Here is a 14,802-nt window from a genome sequence, read left to right as displayed (position 1 = left end):
CAAGCGTGTATCTTGATTGGGGTCTCTATGTTTCTTATTTGACTCTTAGGTCGTGCTTAGCCCTAAAACACTCGTGATCAAACCATTTTGAGCATTTTTTCTTTCTTGGTTTTTTCATTTTTTCTATGATGCCTGACATATGGGCAATTTTCAAGAATATATTGGTTAATTCCTCAGCAGCAGAGCCAACACTAGATCTTTCGTTCGTGAATTTAGAGAATAAGAAAGTGAATATCATGTTTTCTATGTGTTTACTGTTAGATATAGCTTCATACTTTGACTGACTGTTTTTTTTCCATTTGTGTTTATAAAGAATGGGGAGCATTTTTTGGTGTTCATTTAGGACTGGTATTCTGTCGATGTTCAAAAGAATTTTGATTTGACAGTGATCTGATATTGGTAGTTGTGGCATGACCATGAAAGCTTTTATCTTTCTATGTGGTAGATCTGTTAAGCCATAGTCTATGACACTATTACCTAGATGGGAGCAGAATGTATGTCTTCCTAGCGAGTCCGTAGATGTTCTTCCATTTAAGATGTATAAACCAAGATTTTTGCATATATGCAATAGTTGTTTCCCACTTTTGTTAGATATGTCATCAAAATTTTCTCTCATAGAAGGAAACTCTAAAGATCCTGTGTTAAACACATTTCTTCCAAATATATGGTCATCTCCTTCTGAACATATATAATCCAGTTCTTTCCCAGTTCTGGCATTAAAATCTCCACAGAGAAGGACTGATCCTTTGGCTTGGAACTGCAATATTTCATTTTGGAGATTTTCAAATGCCAGTTCATCATAGTATGGGGAATTTAGGGGTACTGTGCCATGTATATGGCACACAGATATAAAACGTTGTCATATTCAGATGAGCTGTTTGTTATTTTTAGCCAAATGTGAGATTTTCCCTTTTTTATTGGTTGTATGTGCTCAGTTAGAGCATCTTTGTGCCATATTATAATGCCTCCTGATGCACGGCCATTCTTTGATTTGGGCTGTTTCGGGGGGGAATGATCAGCTCTTTGTAGTTACAAGGACAACCTGTCCTAAGATTTTTGTTGCTCCATGTTTCTAATAAAATAATAATATCAACATTTTTAATTGTAGATTGGAAAATAGGATCTGATGTCTTTAACCCAAAAGTAGAGGAATATAATTCTTGTATATTCCAGCTAATTATGCTCAATTACATGTGTTTTTGTATTGCTTTGGATGTTTTTGTGTGCAGAGCTGATCAGTGCAGTAATTTTGAACAGATCAAGGCTAGCATTTCTCTAATCTGGCTCTGTTGGTCCAATGGCTTTGTATGTTTTGCTGCCACTGTTGCATAGCTCTCTTGTGTAGTTTGAGTGGCAGCATGGTTTTCCTGGAGCTGAGCCGTTGATGCAGATGCATGGCTGTCTTGTATCAGATTGTTTTGTTGACTGCTATGGTAGGATGGTGGAGATTCAGCAGTGTTGCTTTTCTGATGGTGTGTCTGTCTTCTGCCATTGCGATCTAGGGCTGTGTCCTTTAATGCTTTTGCCAGTTTTCGTATTCCTTTGTTGTTCAGGTGGATGTGGTCGTACATGTGTTGTAGGTGAATGTCAGGATGATTGACCAAATTAATTTGTGGGACAGAGCTGCAAAGCATTTTAAGATCCTTGTTGATCTGTTAAATTAATTGCGGGGGCTTGTCCAGCCTGGGGAGCAGGGATGACACGATTATTTTGGCCGATGGTGCAATCGTGGCTGCTTTCTTTGCTGCCTTACTTAGGTCCATTCCTATGTCTTTTTTTCCTGATGTGAGGTCATTAGTGCCCGTATGAATGATGATGTGTGTGGCATCTTTCAGTCTCTTATCATCTAGTATCTCTAGTGCACTTGTTGTTGGGCACCAGAGTTTTATTGCTTTTTTCTTAGGAAACAGACGGTTCATGTTTATGAATTTTCCATTATAGTCACTCAGAAGGATAATTTCTGGTGGCGTCTGCATATTTGGCCTAATTGTTTTTCCAGTATTTTCATATATGGCTTTTTTCACAGTGGATGTCCTGTTGTCCTGGGATGGTGTTTTAGAGTTCTCTTCCTGTGGACATTGCACGGTGCTGATGTTAGTGGTGGCTGGAGCTGGAGTGGGAGAGGAGGCTGGTACAGGAACATTGTCCTCAGGTTTTGCTGGACTGTTCCTCTGTTCTTCCCTTAATATTAGAAGGTCCCTCTGGAGCTCTTCGATTTGTCGGAGGTGCTCGTCACTGAGGCAACGGATCTCAGTCTGCATAGCCTGACTGGTCTCTCTCAGGTCCCTCTGGAGCTCCTCGACTTGTCTGAAGTGCTCGCTGAGGCAACGCATCACTGTTTGCAGGGTCAGATAGTTCTCCTTAATGTCCCTCTGGAGCTCCCCAACCTGTTGGAGGTGCTCAACTTTGAGGCGACGCATCTCCATCTGCAAAGACAGGTTATTTTCCTACAGCTCCTTTACTACGCTCCTTAGTCCTTGGATTTCCTTTTTCTGATAGTTGAATAGGATGTTTAGTTCCTCGCCATTCAGGTTAGTCTCTCTGTAGTCGACAAACTCTCTCTCCAGAGTGGACAATCCATTCCTTAAAGTTGTTATATTTTTTGAAATGGGTGAGGAGAGAGGGTTGATGTTTGTCTTTTGGTCATCCTGGCAAGATTTTGTACAAGGTTTCACCTTTGTTTCATTGTTGACTAAATTGACAAGTGAGTTGAAACTCTTTTGAAAGTGTTCTAGGCTGGTCTCAGAGCCTTGAACCATGACAGTCCCATTGTGATAAATATTAAAAGTGAGTTTGCCATTATTGGTGTTGTCATCATCATCAACTGATATTTGTCTTCCTCTGCTGATGCCACACTTTTTTATATTTTTGTATGTGTGGCACAGAGCAGTATGCCAAGCTCCTGTACTTTTTGTAAAGAAAACAAGATCACATTTCACCTTTACTCCTGCAGTGACTTTGTAGTCTGCAGTAAGTGTCTCTGGCATCTCCATTAACTTTTTAAGTTTATATTCTTTCCTTTCCTTTATGGATTTCATATTTTCTGGAAATTTAATTTCAAGAATGTTTGTGGTAGATTGGTTTTTCATCTTTGTTGATTGATAATAAAAGTATGTTGGCACTTCAAAGTATAGCAGTTCCACTGGTTAAACATCCAAAGACTAGTTTACAGGTTCATTCTCATTCTAAAATTAAATGGAATGAAAAATATATATATATCTTTAAAAAAATAAAAATGTTTCTTCTTCTTAATGGGTATTTCTTGCTTTTTCACTGTTTGATCTTAGCAATTCTTCAGTTTTCTTCAGTTAGCCTAAGTTATTAGCTGTAAGGCAGTTGACTGATTCTTCTTTGAACAATACAATGCAATGTGTTGCTATAGAGACAGCAGATGCTAGTGTAGCAGTTACAGTTGCACTAGTAGAAAAATCCTCTAATTCTTAGAATTTCCGAAGTTCTTACTTTCTTGTTTGCAGTTCTGTTCTGTCCCTGGGTGTTCTCATACAGTTATCCGCCTTTTTCTTCTTTGATTTCTTGTTTTTTCAAAAAGAAAGTCCAAGTTTTTGCCCTGTTTTTCAGGAGCTTGGTTGTTTTGCTACTGCTGTAGAACCTCAGAACTTCGGAACTCAATACAATGCATCTCTCTCTCTCCGTCAGTGGGGCGCTGTGGGCACTGAGTGCCCTGCTGGCGGTGAGGCCTGAGGAGTCAGCATTTCTCTTGCGCTCCGGTCCAGTAGTGCCGACCTATCCTCTCTCTCTCTCCTCCCCTCTCCTTTCCTCTTTCTCTCTGTCTCTCTCTCCTCTCTCTCTCTCTCTCTCCTCTCTCTCTCTCTGTCTCCTCTCTCTTCTCTGCATTATTCAGCACAGGCCAGTCACCCCTGCAGTCCTTCCTTAAAAAACCCACACAGGATGCTGTGTGTGTGGTGAGAAGCCAAAGTATGGGTATTACTATGTCTGAAGTTGCAAACACTGATTTCTTTTCACCCCTTTGTCTCTCTTCCCACTCTAACTGTCCTTACTATTTTGTCCTCAGCTCTTGTACTCCACTCTATTCTTTAACACACACACACATACACTCTCTCTCTCTCACACACACACACACACACACACACACACACACACACACACATTCACTCTCTCTCACACACACACACACATTCACTCTCAAACACACACACACACACACACACACACACACTTTTTTTCCCTCCTGAAGGCCTTGAAGGCCTTCATTAGATAAAAGGAAAACAATTTTGCAATTGCAATTATTCAGTGTAGCCAAGCATAGCTCTGTGTGACAAAGCAAATAGTATTTTATGCAGTTAGCTGTCCCCGCTACCCATACAGGGCAGGGGAAGGGAGCAGGAGCATTGCTTGGCTGCCTGTGGAGCTGGAGGGTTGGGGGGGGGGGGGGGGATTACTGATGGAGGGGAGATTGCCTGGGTGCTGCCACCACTGCTTCTGCCGCGGGTTCTCACCCCCAATCTCACCTGAGTGTGGGGCTCTCACTCCAAAGACAGAGGTGGGGGGTGTCTATGAGGAATGGATGCTGCATGATGGAGCATTGTGGGTGGTGGAATGCATTATCTACAAAGACCTTTACTTTCCCTTCAACTCTCTCTCTCTTTCTCTCCCTCTCTGTTTCTCTGTATCCTTGTGTGTGTGTGTGTGTGTGTGTGTGTTTGTGTGTGTGTCTGCATGTGTACGGGTGACAGCATGAAGGGGCACTACGGTGAATGACGCCATGGTAACGCAGAGCATTGCTATTATGTGGGAAATGATCAGCGGAATATTGAGGATGATTGACATGCTGCGTTGTGGATGAGGTTGGGATAACCGGCAAGGGGTTGTGCCTAGAAACAGTACCCGATACCCAGTCAGTGGAGTCTGTACTTTCTCTCTCTCTCCCTCTCCCTCCCCCTCTCCCTCCCTCTAGTGAAGGGGATAGAAAAGCTCTCTCAGGGCCACGGACGGCGTATTCATCCTCTGCGTTCTGGCCAGCACTCATCGAGGCCAATCGATACAGTGGGATGTGGAGCATATGAGACCGACAAGAAATCATCTTGGTCGAAACGAGGGGTGGGGGGCAAAGATGGAGGTTGGTGGCGGCAGGGCGGTATAGTAGTGTTTTTTACATGCAGACTGTTTCTCCATCACCACACAAAGGATATGACTGATGCTTGTGGTTATGGCCAGTAATTCTAATGGTTATTGTGAGCACATCCACATCCATGTAATGAGGGGTCTGGAATTGCACATACAAGCTGTGATGGGCCGCTACGTCCGACTAGTCATAATGGAAGTGCGTTGTTGCCATGTCCACAGCACTCAGCTGCACATCGGTTTGAGGACTGATCTGTGTGAGGGGTCATCTTTTTTCTTTGTTTGTTCTTCCCTTCCTTCCTTCCTACCTTTTTCTCTTTCTTTCTTTCTTTCTATCTTTCTTTCTTCTGTCTTTTCATCTTCTCTATCTTTTTGACAGAGATATTTAATAGGTCCATAGTTGTTGGACTGTGGTGGGCCTCCATCTTTTGCATAGTAAGTAGGTGAGCCATCACAATGTAATGGCATTCCACGGAATTCTCTTTGGCATGCCGCTGTGTAATCAGTATTCCAGGTGAGCCCGAGACAGATGCAGTCTTCTATATGAAATAGTTGTCAGAGAAAATGTGTATCCTGCATTGATTCTTTTCCCCCTGTCTGTGGATGGGCTTTCCAGGGTGCATTGTAAAGCATGTGCACTGATTTATGCCTGGCAGAAAATGCTCTCTGCTTGGGACATCTGCATAGATATTCTCTCTATCTCTATCTCTCTGTATGTATTTGTGTGTTTGTGTGTGTGTGTTAGTGTGTGTGTTAGTGTGTGTTAGTGTGTGTGTGTGTGTGTGTGTGTGTGTGTGTGTGTGTGTGTGTGTGTGTGTGTTAGTGTGTGTGTGTGTGTGTGTGTGTGTGTATGTATGTGTATGTGTGTATGTGCGTAAGATGTGTGTGCAGCAGAGATTTGAGATGGGTAGGAAGAGAAAGACAGAGGTAGAGTGAAGAGTGTCCAGGGGAGACGGAGAGCTCTGACCACTCTAATTATCCTCTATGCTCTTCAAACATTGCAGCAATTCGCTCCGCCATCTCACCCCCCCCTCCCACTCCCACCCCCAAGCATCCCTACCCCCCACCCCCACCCCCAAGCATCCCTACCCGCCTGTCTCCCACTCTCAATTTCCCCGAGATTTAATTTCACTTCATCCCATCTCTGTCTTTTCCATATAAAACACCTTCTGCAATTATTCCTCTGGCGATGTTCATATCTAGGCTGTCTGACTGCCTGGGCCACTTGCACTGACTGCTCATCTCCACTGCTCTCTGTGACCAGAATCAATTGGACAAAAAACGCATTCTCTCACAGGTGAGTTTGTGTGTGTGTGTGTGTGTGTGTGCAAGTGTACGTGTGTGCGCTTGAACCCTGAGTCTTTGCTTATCCATAAGTGCATGCATATGTGATGCATACGTGTGTGTGTGTGTGTCTGTAAGAGAGAGAGAGTGTAAGAGAAAAAGGGCTTGGATCTGACTGATTGCGTGTTAGTGCATGTGTGCATGTGGATCAGTAGGCAGTGCGTCTCTTTAAACAGGGTGCACCGGGCAGGTAGGTTAGTAATGGCTTGAGACTAGAGCTGATGACAGATGGTGATTTCACTTAAGCATGACCCTGTGTAAAATTGTCTTGTCAGCCATATAAACAAAGGCAGGTTTTTAAAGCTCTGCTCAAGTGATTTCTTAGTAATCAAACGGACCTGTAATTACATGCTGGACGTCTCTTCCCTGGCCAGCGATTTACAAACAGAGGATTTCATCAGGGGAATTCAGTCTGGACCATGGGCTGAATACTGAGTTCCTCCTCCTCCTCCTCCTCCTCCTCTCTCTCTCTCTCTCTCTCTCTCTCTCTCTCTGTGTCTCTCTCTGCTCCATGTTTCTCTTCACATGAGTCTTTCTGTCAGGAAGAAAGGTTTTGAGGCCATAGTTGGGCGAGGGGAGATACGAGGAATAAATAAATGCGAGCTAACTTGAGATCACCCGAGGTCACCTGAGGTCCGCTGCTGCCTGCCCTCACCTTTCTTTGAACTGTCGGAAGCTGTTTTCCGCATTAGTTAGGAAATGTGTGCTTTCTGCAGGGATGCGGCGAGATGTCTGGAGATGACACACACTGAATTCACACGGGGCCCAGAGTATGTGTGTGTGTGGGTGTGTGTGTGTGTGTGAGGTGCAGTGTGCTCCAATTGCCCAGAGGGGACAGACACCAGGAGTGGGGCTCAGAGGAGGGAAAAGTGTTGGAGATGAAGGGGATCAGAACAGATGTGTGTGTGTGTGTGTGTGTGTGTGTGTGTGTGTGTGTGTGTGTGTGTGTGTGTGTGTGTGTGGGTATGTGTGTGCATCTGTGCATGCATGTATGTGCTGTATGTGTGTTTGTACTTTACAGAAATACACACATTTTACACAAATATCTGTGTATTTGTGTGTGTATGAGTGCACATATGTGTTTGTATCTGTGTGTGTGTGTGTGTGTGTTTTCGTATCTGTGTGTATGTGTATGTGTGTGTGCATATTTGTTTGCATCTGTGTATGTGTGTGCGCGTAAGGAGGTGGCAGACAGGTTGCGATGCTAGTCTGTTTGCAGACAGTTCTGGAGCTAATGAGCAGCTGTTTGGCATGACTATTCATGAGGGGCGGGGAGCCCGGCTCTCTTCCTCTGTCTCACGACAGTCACACCTCAATGCCATGGGAACCACGGTGTTTACACACAGGCAGCCCTGCATGCAGCTAAAAAACACATTCAGTTACATTCAGTCTATCAGAGTATGAAGGTGCTCTAAGCGATGTCAGGCGGTTTCTAAGCTAAAACATTTTTTGTCACATAGTGCAAACATCTCCTAGCGGATTGGCTAGCTGCCTGTCCCCTGAATACACTGTAAAAAAAAAGTGGTCTCTGTAGACAGCCCAGGCTCCAAAAACGGCAACAAATCAACCTGGACCATGAAACATAACAAACTCTTCTAGCCATTTACCAAACAGATGCGCGTTCAGCAGAGTTTTAGTTTGAACGGGAGGGGCGAGCTAGCTCTCTGTTTTGTTTGAACGTCAACAGAAATTATGTTACCCAACATCCACTTAAGTAGAGCTACTTATACAGTAGATTGAGAGGGAAATAGGGGGAATTGATCACCACATAGCCTACTTGCCAACAGATTAAAAGGGAGTTTAGAGAATCTGTTGTAAAAAGAAATAGTCCTTTAGTCCACAAACACAAGTATTAGGCTACATGTTTTCAGGGAGAGGGACATGTTTTCGCAGTGCTCAGTCCGAGGGGTGGGATAATCGGTTGTCTTTCAAATTCCCTCTGCATGCAATACGACAGCGCTGAGTCCCATGCGTTTTCCCACCAGCAGAGCTAGTTGGCTAGTTCAAACTTTTGCCAATTTAAAACAAGCTTAACTCGTGTCACACTGTTGGCCAACAGCAACATCCATCTTTGTTTTCAAGTAGCAGGGAATTCAAGCCAAACCGTTGTAACTCTGCAATCGATCATTATGTTAAGCCCACCTAACGATTCTATACATGATTTGATTGGCCTGATAGAAGTTTAATTTTTCGAGCTCACAAGCCAATGGAGAGTTGCTAGACTAGCCCTGGAAGCAAATGTAATTTGCTGCCGCTAGGGTGCGTCTAGATTTCTAGGCTATGGGACTGCAATTCCATCACTAACTATAAAGAGGTCAGTTGTGTTCTCATAATTAATACCGTTTCCATTGCAATACCCTTGCAACAACAAATAAGAGTATCACTTTCATAGACACAGCGGCTTAAAGCCTCCTGTTGAGTGGAGTGAAACAGTCCCCTGCGACTCCCGCTGTCTTCTCTCAGGGGAGCCAAACATCAGCATACTAATTATGGTGGGGAGAAGCGCCGCTCAGTTGGGATACTGATCACCATGTGATCATTATCCCACACCACACACACTGTCTGGTCCTGTTCTCCCCACACAGCTCATATCTTTTTGAGGTTGCTAGGTTACGAGGACGCTGGCGAGATCCGTCACTCCGTCTGGCATCATGTTTTTGTTTGTTTTTATGTAATGTTTGTAATTTTATGTAATATCATGTTCATTTTTTGTATTGATTTGTGTAGTTAAATGTATTCTATCTTTAGAGGTTGCTAGGTTACTAGGTTACGGGGACGCTGGCGAGACACGCCGCTCCGTCTGGCATCATGTTTTTGTTTGTTTTTATGTAATGTTCGTAATTTTATGTAATGTCATGTTCATTTTTTGTATTGATTTGTGTAGTTAAATGTATTCTCTCTTTATTTACGTTATTTTTGATAGTTTTCGTGTTATTCTTAGTCCCTTTTAACGTTACTGCTTCTAAGTCGGCTGATGTTGTTAATGTTGGTCAGTTGGGAGCTTGCTATGGCTAACGTTAGCTTTTGCCCTGGACTGACATCCTTCCATCCATCCATCCATCCGTGAGCGGTGCTGCACTTCACTGTCTGGTCGAGGAGATTTCTCGGGACAGCTGGACCTGGGCCTACTCTGAGAAAGATCTACCGTGGCCGCCGAGCTGTTGCTGACCTGCGAGCTGCCATCTGCCTTGCCTGGAGTCTGGATTGTGCAGACTAGCTTCTAGCTGCGCTCCGTCCGGCATCTTCTGTCATACGCGTAAATGTATAGTGTGTAAAGCGACCTTGGGTGCTTTGAAAGGCGCTATGTACCAAATAAAATGTATTATTATTATGACCGCCGCTAGCGAAGCGGTCATATAGGGATTTATATAGGGATTCAATGTTTTTTTTTTTCATCTACTTCCTGAATTTTTGGTCAACGATATCCGGGACACCGAACCACCGGGGCACATGAAATTTGGTGGGTATGTAGCCCCACTAGACTTTTCTAGGAAAAATTTCGTTTGGTCCCCGGGGGCCCCTCCCAAACCCCATCAGCCCTGGGCCCCAAAACCCAAAAATGCAGTTTTTCCTAAATAACTACCTGAATTATGCAGTATTGGGAATAGGCCTATATGATAGTATTGGATAATACAGTTTTGAATGTTAAAAGTGAATGAACTCTTTTGAGAGGTGGATAAACTCTAATAAGAGGTGGGTAGGCCTAAACTCTCTTCTGAAATGTCAGAGGTAGATAAACTGCGTTTACAGATGACAATACGTGAGTTGAATAATGTAGGCTAAAATATAAAGGTAGGCCTAAAGCAACAATAAAGGACAATGTTTAAGCCATTGGACATTATTGAAAGAAAACGATAGCAAAGATATGCAGAATGAATGAATAATGACTGGCGAACTAGGCTACTTTTTCAGCAAAAACATGGCCTATCCTAAAAGAAACGTTAAGCCTACATGACATATCACGCTTATAATGTAGTCATCTGTTTTGTAGGCTAAATCAGAGTAGGCCTAAACATACTAAATGTTGATTATTCACATTGCTGCAAGCAAAAGGAATGAAAGCGAGCAGAGGACAATGGACATGGATGCATACGATCTCTTTCCAGAAAGCTTTGCTGGAAAAAACACAATTAGTTAAGCTATTCGAACTGACGCATATAGGCTAGTTAACATCAGATGGCATAGGCTAGGCCTATACAGTGTTTTCCATATATAATTTTACATAGGCTACAGCTTTTAGGCCATTGATTTCATTAAAACATATGCTAATGATATTGATGAGGGGGTGTTTACATGGCGGAGACCTAAAACCATCTGGCTGCGCACAAGTTGATTTGTGATTTATAATGGGCACATCTGGAAGGGTGGCGTACACACGTTTTTTTGTGCGTACGTTCGTGTTCTCTGAATCACACGTACGATCATTTCAGAAATGATCTAAGATCAAATGAAGGATGGTTTCTACGCAAACAATTTTATAAATGAGGCCCCAGCACACACACACACACACACACACACACACACACACACACACACACACACACAGACAGACAGACAGACAGACACACACACATACACACACACACACACAGGACGCATGCACCCATACTCAAACATACAATTAATTCACACCCATGCACACAGACCATGGAGGCAGGCCCGTCGCTGGAAGGCAAGCAAACCAAGCAATTGCTTGGGGCCCCGAGCTGGCCAGGGGCCCCAAGACAACGACTGGTTAAAAATAAAATGCAACGACAACGACAAACTGTGAGCGCCCCTTTGATAGTCAATGCAGTAAAGTGCAACGACACTGTTACCGGCAATACCGGGATCCCCCTCAAGGGGGCCCCTCTCAGTAGTCGCTGACAGCAGCCAGCCAGCCAGGTTTGTGGTCTCTGCTGCTGCCGCGAAAATATAAAACAGGCAGTCATGATGAAGCGGAGTTATGCGTCCGGAAGCCAGAAGAGAAAGGAATAGGATGACAAGAAAAAACAAGATAGTGGTAAGTGATAAATTACACTGGATAAAATACCTCTACTTGTCTTGTACAAATGGTGTAATGTCGCAGCAGGAAGGCTAGCTTAGCAAAAAATGTTTATGTTAACTATACCTGCCTGACGGCCCATGCTGCTTGTAACAAACTAGAACAGTTAGCGCAACTTTTTTTTTTTCGAACGGACGCCAATATGGTTACATACTGTAATATGTTTATTAACAGGATAAGGAAGACGCAGATCTGTTCCAGAATCACTGTTTATCGTATTTAATGACATAACATTGCTATAGCTTTGTAATAGGTTTTGATGAAAGTGGCATAGCTTCTCTGCTATACTAACTATTGACCGTGATAATCTATTTACCAAATGGGGTTAGGAAAACCACACGATAAATTCCGTGCATCAAAGCAGACTGGAACATTCATGTCTAGTAGTATTCATGCACGCCAGCTGTTTACTGTCTTTAAAGCATCAGGTGCGTCTGTTTAATTCTCAAACAGCAGAATGCTTAAATGCTATGTTAAGCTACAAGTAGGCCTAGGTCAATGTATAACAATAGCTTGGGATGTTTTTACAGTAAGCATTGGTAGTTGTGAAAGCAGCTGCATCCCTTCTAAATATCAAAATATGGAAATGCTAACATATCTTTTCTTTCTCCCTCAAGGTGCTTTGCTTAAATTTCTCAGCCCTCAGGCTCTTACTAAGGATACCTCCACTGATGAAGATGGCCTGAAAGGTTAATCTTATGTGTGTGTGTGTGTACTTGTATTTATGTTGGATTTTTAAATTGTTATACAACCTGCACTCTTTATAGTTTGAACAATGCATCCTTTTTCAGCATAAGATGGCAGTGTTTTATTTTCTCACTTTGTGAGAGCTGAAAAATGTTAATGTGAGTGTGTGTGTGTGTGTGTGTGTGTTTAAGTATGTTGGATTTAGTTATTGTGCACTTTTTTACATTTATATTGGATTTTATGGTACGGTGGTGTTTTTGCAAATGTTCAAATGTTCAAAACTAATGCACAGTATATATATATGCAACTGCAGTATTGCACTGTCAAAATTTTGTATTTATATAAACTGTGGGTGAACTTAAACTGTATGGCTATGCGGTGGTTCCTGTAGGCTTTGCGTGCGGTGGGGGGGGGGGGCTTTCCATGTCCATTTTGCTTGGGGCCCCTAAATTCCTTGAAACGGCCCTGCATGGAGGTATTATATATAATTGGAGAGAGTGACAACTGTAAGTCCCGCCCCCATTCATTTCAATGACCCATGCTAGGCTAGCTACTTCAGCCAAAAAAGTTGCTTTAGTAAGAAACTTGTGGATAGCTGGGATTTTTGCTGTATCCAGTGTGAATTTGCAGCTTGTTGAACCTACATTTACAGGCAGATGAAATGATGCCACCGCAAATTAAACTTACTGATAGAAGAGCACATTCCTCTGGTTTATTGTGGTTCGAGCAACCAGAAATGCTTAACCAATGCGCGAGGACGCTCGTGCCCAACACTAAACTCATGCATGTGCTGTGATCTACCAATCAGGATGTAAAAACTGGTGCCGGAAGTTGCAACCACGTAACACCATGTTTTCAAAAATGTCGGCGGCCAAATGCCATGCTAATTGGCTGAAGCTAACCCTCCAAATCCTGACCCCCTGGCACAGACACACATGCATAGTATGTACCCACACACACACATAGCAAAACACACATGCTTACACACGAGAGAAAACACAAAACACACATACACATCAAACATACACATACACTAGGAGACACACACTCACCATCTCTCTTATCTTACATTCACACACGCACTCACACTCTCACACACACACACACACACACACACACACACACAAACAAACACACACACACACACACACGCACTCACACTCACACACGGATATCAGCACATTGAATGTTCAGCTCACAGCCCTCATGCTTTCAGTCAGTGAGCTGTAACATGCGGGATTCACTAGGGAAAAATAAAAAGCTCTCTGATATCCAGGGGGGATTGCTACAAGGCTGCTTCTGTATCTGCTTGGATGTGAATGTGGATATAAAGGTACTCTTGACATGTCAATGTTCCAAGTCCAGTGATGCTTAAAGCTAGTGTCTGTATGCTTGAATAACTTAACACACACATGCATATGCACACACACACACACACACACACACACACACACACACACACACACACACACTCCCACCCACACAGACGCACACTATCCCTCCCTCTTTCACAATGGCGTTCTTTCAGCTTGCTGTCTGTGCTGACATTCTCATAGCCCGTTTTCACCGACAGAGAACTGGTTCCGTTCCCATACACAAACCACAATTTGAAACGTTCTGAGCATTTCCACCAAACAAAAAACGGAACCTGGCACTTTGGTTCGGAGCTGGAACCAAAACATAGTTGTTTCTTTTTCCTGTGAACCGGAGTGGCCAAGACATTCTACCATTTAGATAGAAGCTGGCTAAAAGCATGAGTTTTGTCTCCCAGTATTTTGCAGCTGGCGTTATCCTGCATCGCACAGCTAATAAGTTCTTGTTTCTACAGTTTGAATGGGACCCCTGTCATATTATTATCTCTGGTTTATGCATATCGTTAACTCTTGTTTATGTATCCAACACCCTATGTCAATGACACATCCTTTGTTCTGTTCAAAACTGGTGGAAATGTGGGCTGGTTCACTTGATACCGGTTTTCTCTGCTGGTCAAAAAACACCCTCAGTGATGTGAGTATAACTAAGCCTTTTCTTTCCCCTCTCTCTTTCTTGCTCCCTCTCTCTCCTGTGCTGTTTTTCTCTCTCTCTCTTTCTCTCTCCATCTTTCTCTCTCTCTCAGCTGTTCCTCCAACCCCTGTGAGCAAGTCTCAGCTGCAGTCCAACCCCCAGCCAGGCAGCTGGCCGTGGTCTCTCTCCTCTCCTCTCCTCTTCTCCCCCTCTTCTTTCCTTTCCTCCTCTCTTCTCCTTTTTTCCCCTCTCCTTTGCTCCCTCTGATCTCCTTTTCTCTCCCTGAGTAATTTCTCTCTCTTTTCTCCCTGCACTCCTCTCCTCTCCCCCTCTCTTCCTTATTCCTCTCCTCTCCCCCTCTCTTCCTTATTCCTCACCTCTCTCCCTCTCCTCTCCTCTCCCTCTCTCCCTCTCCTCTCTCCCTCTCCTCTCCTCTCCCTCTCCTCTCCCTCTCTCCTCTATGCTTCTCTGTGCTGCTGGGAGATTTATGGAGGGTGTCCTGGCGCTCATGAAAAGATGCCGTGTCCGATTCACGCTGACCGAATGAGAACCATGTCAGCGTTCGAGGAGCACCCATGGTGCATTGATCACCGAGAGCAGGAGAGAAGGAGGGGAGAGAG

The sequence above is a fragment of the Alosa alosa genome, chromosome 6 (assembly GCF_017589495.1).
Source record: "Alosa alosa isolate M-15738 ecotype Scorff River chromosome 6, AALO_Geno_1.1, whole genome shotgun sequence".
Lineage (NCBI taxonomy): Eukaryota > Metazoa > Chordata > Actinopteri > Clupeiformes > Clupeidae > Alosa > Alosa alosa.
Note: the sequence above shows the minus strand (reverse complement) of the source record.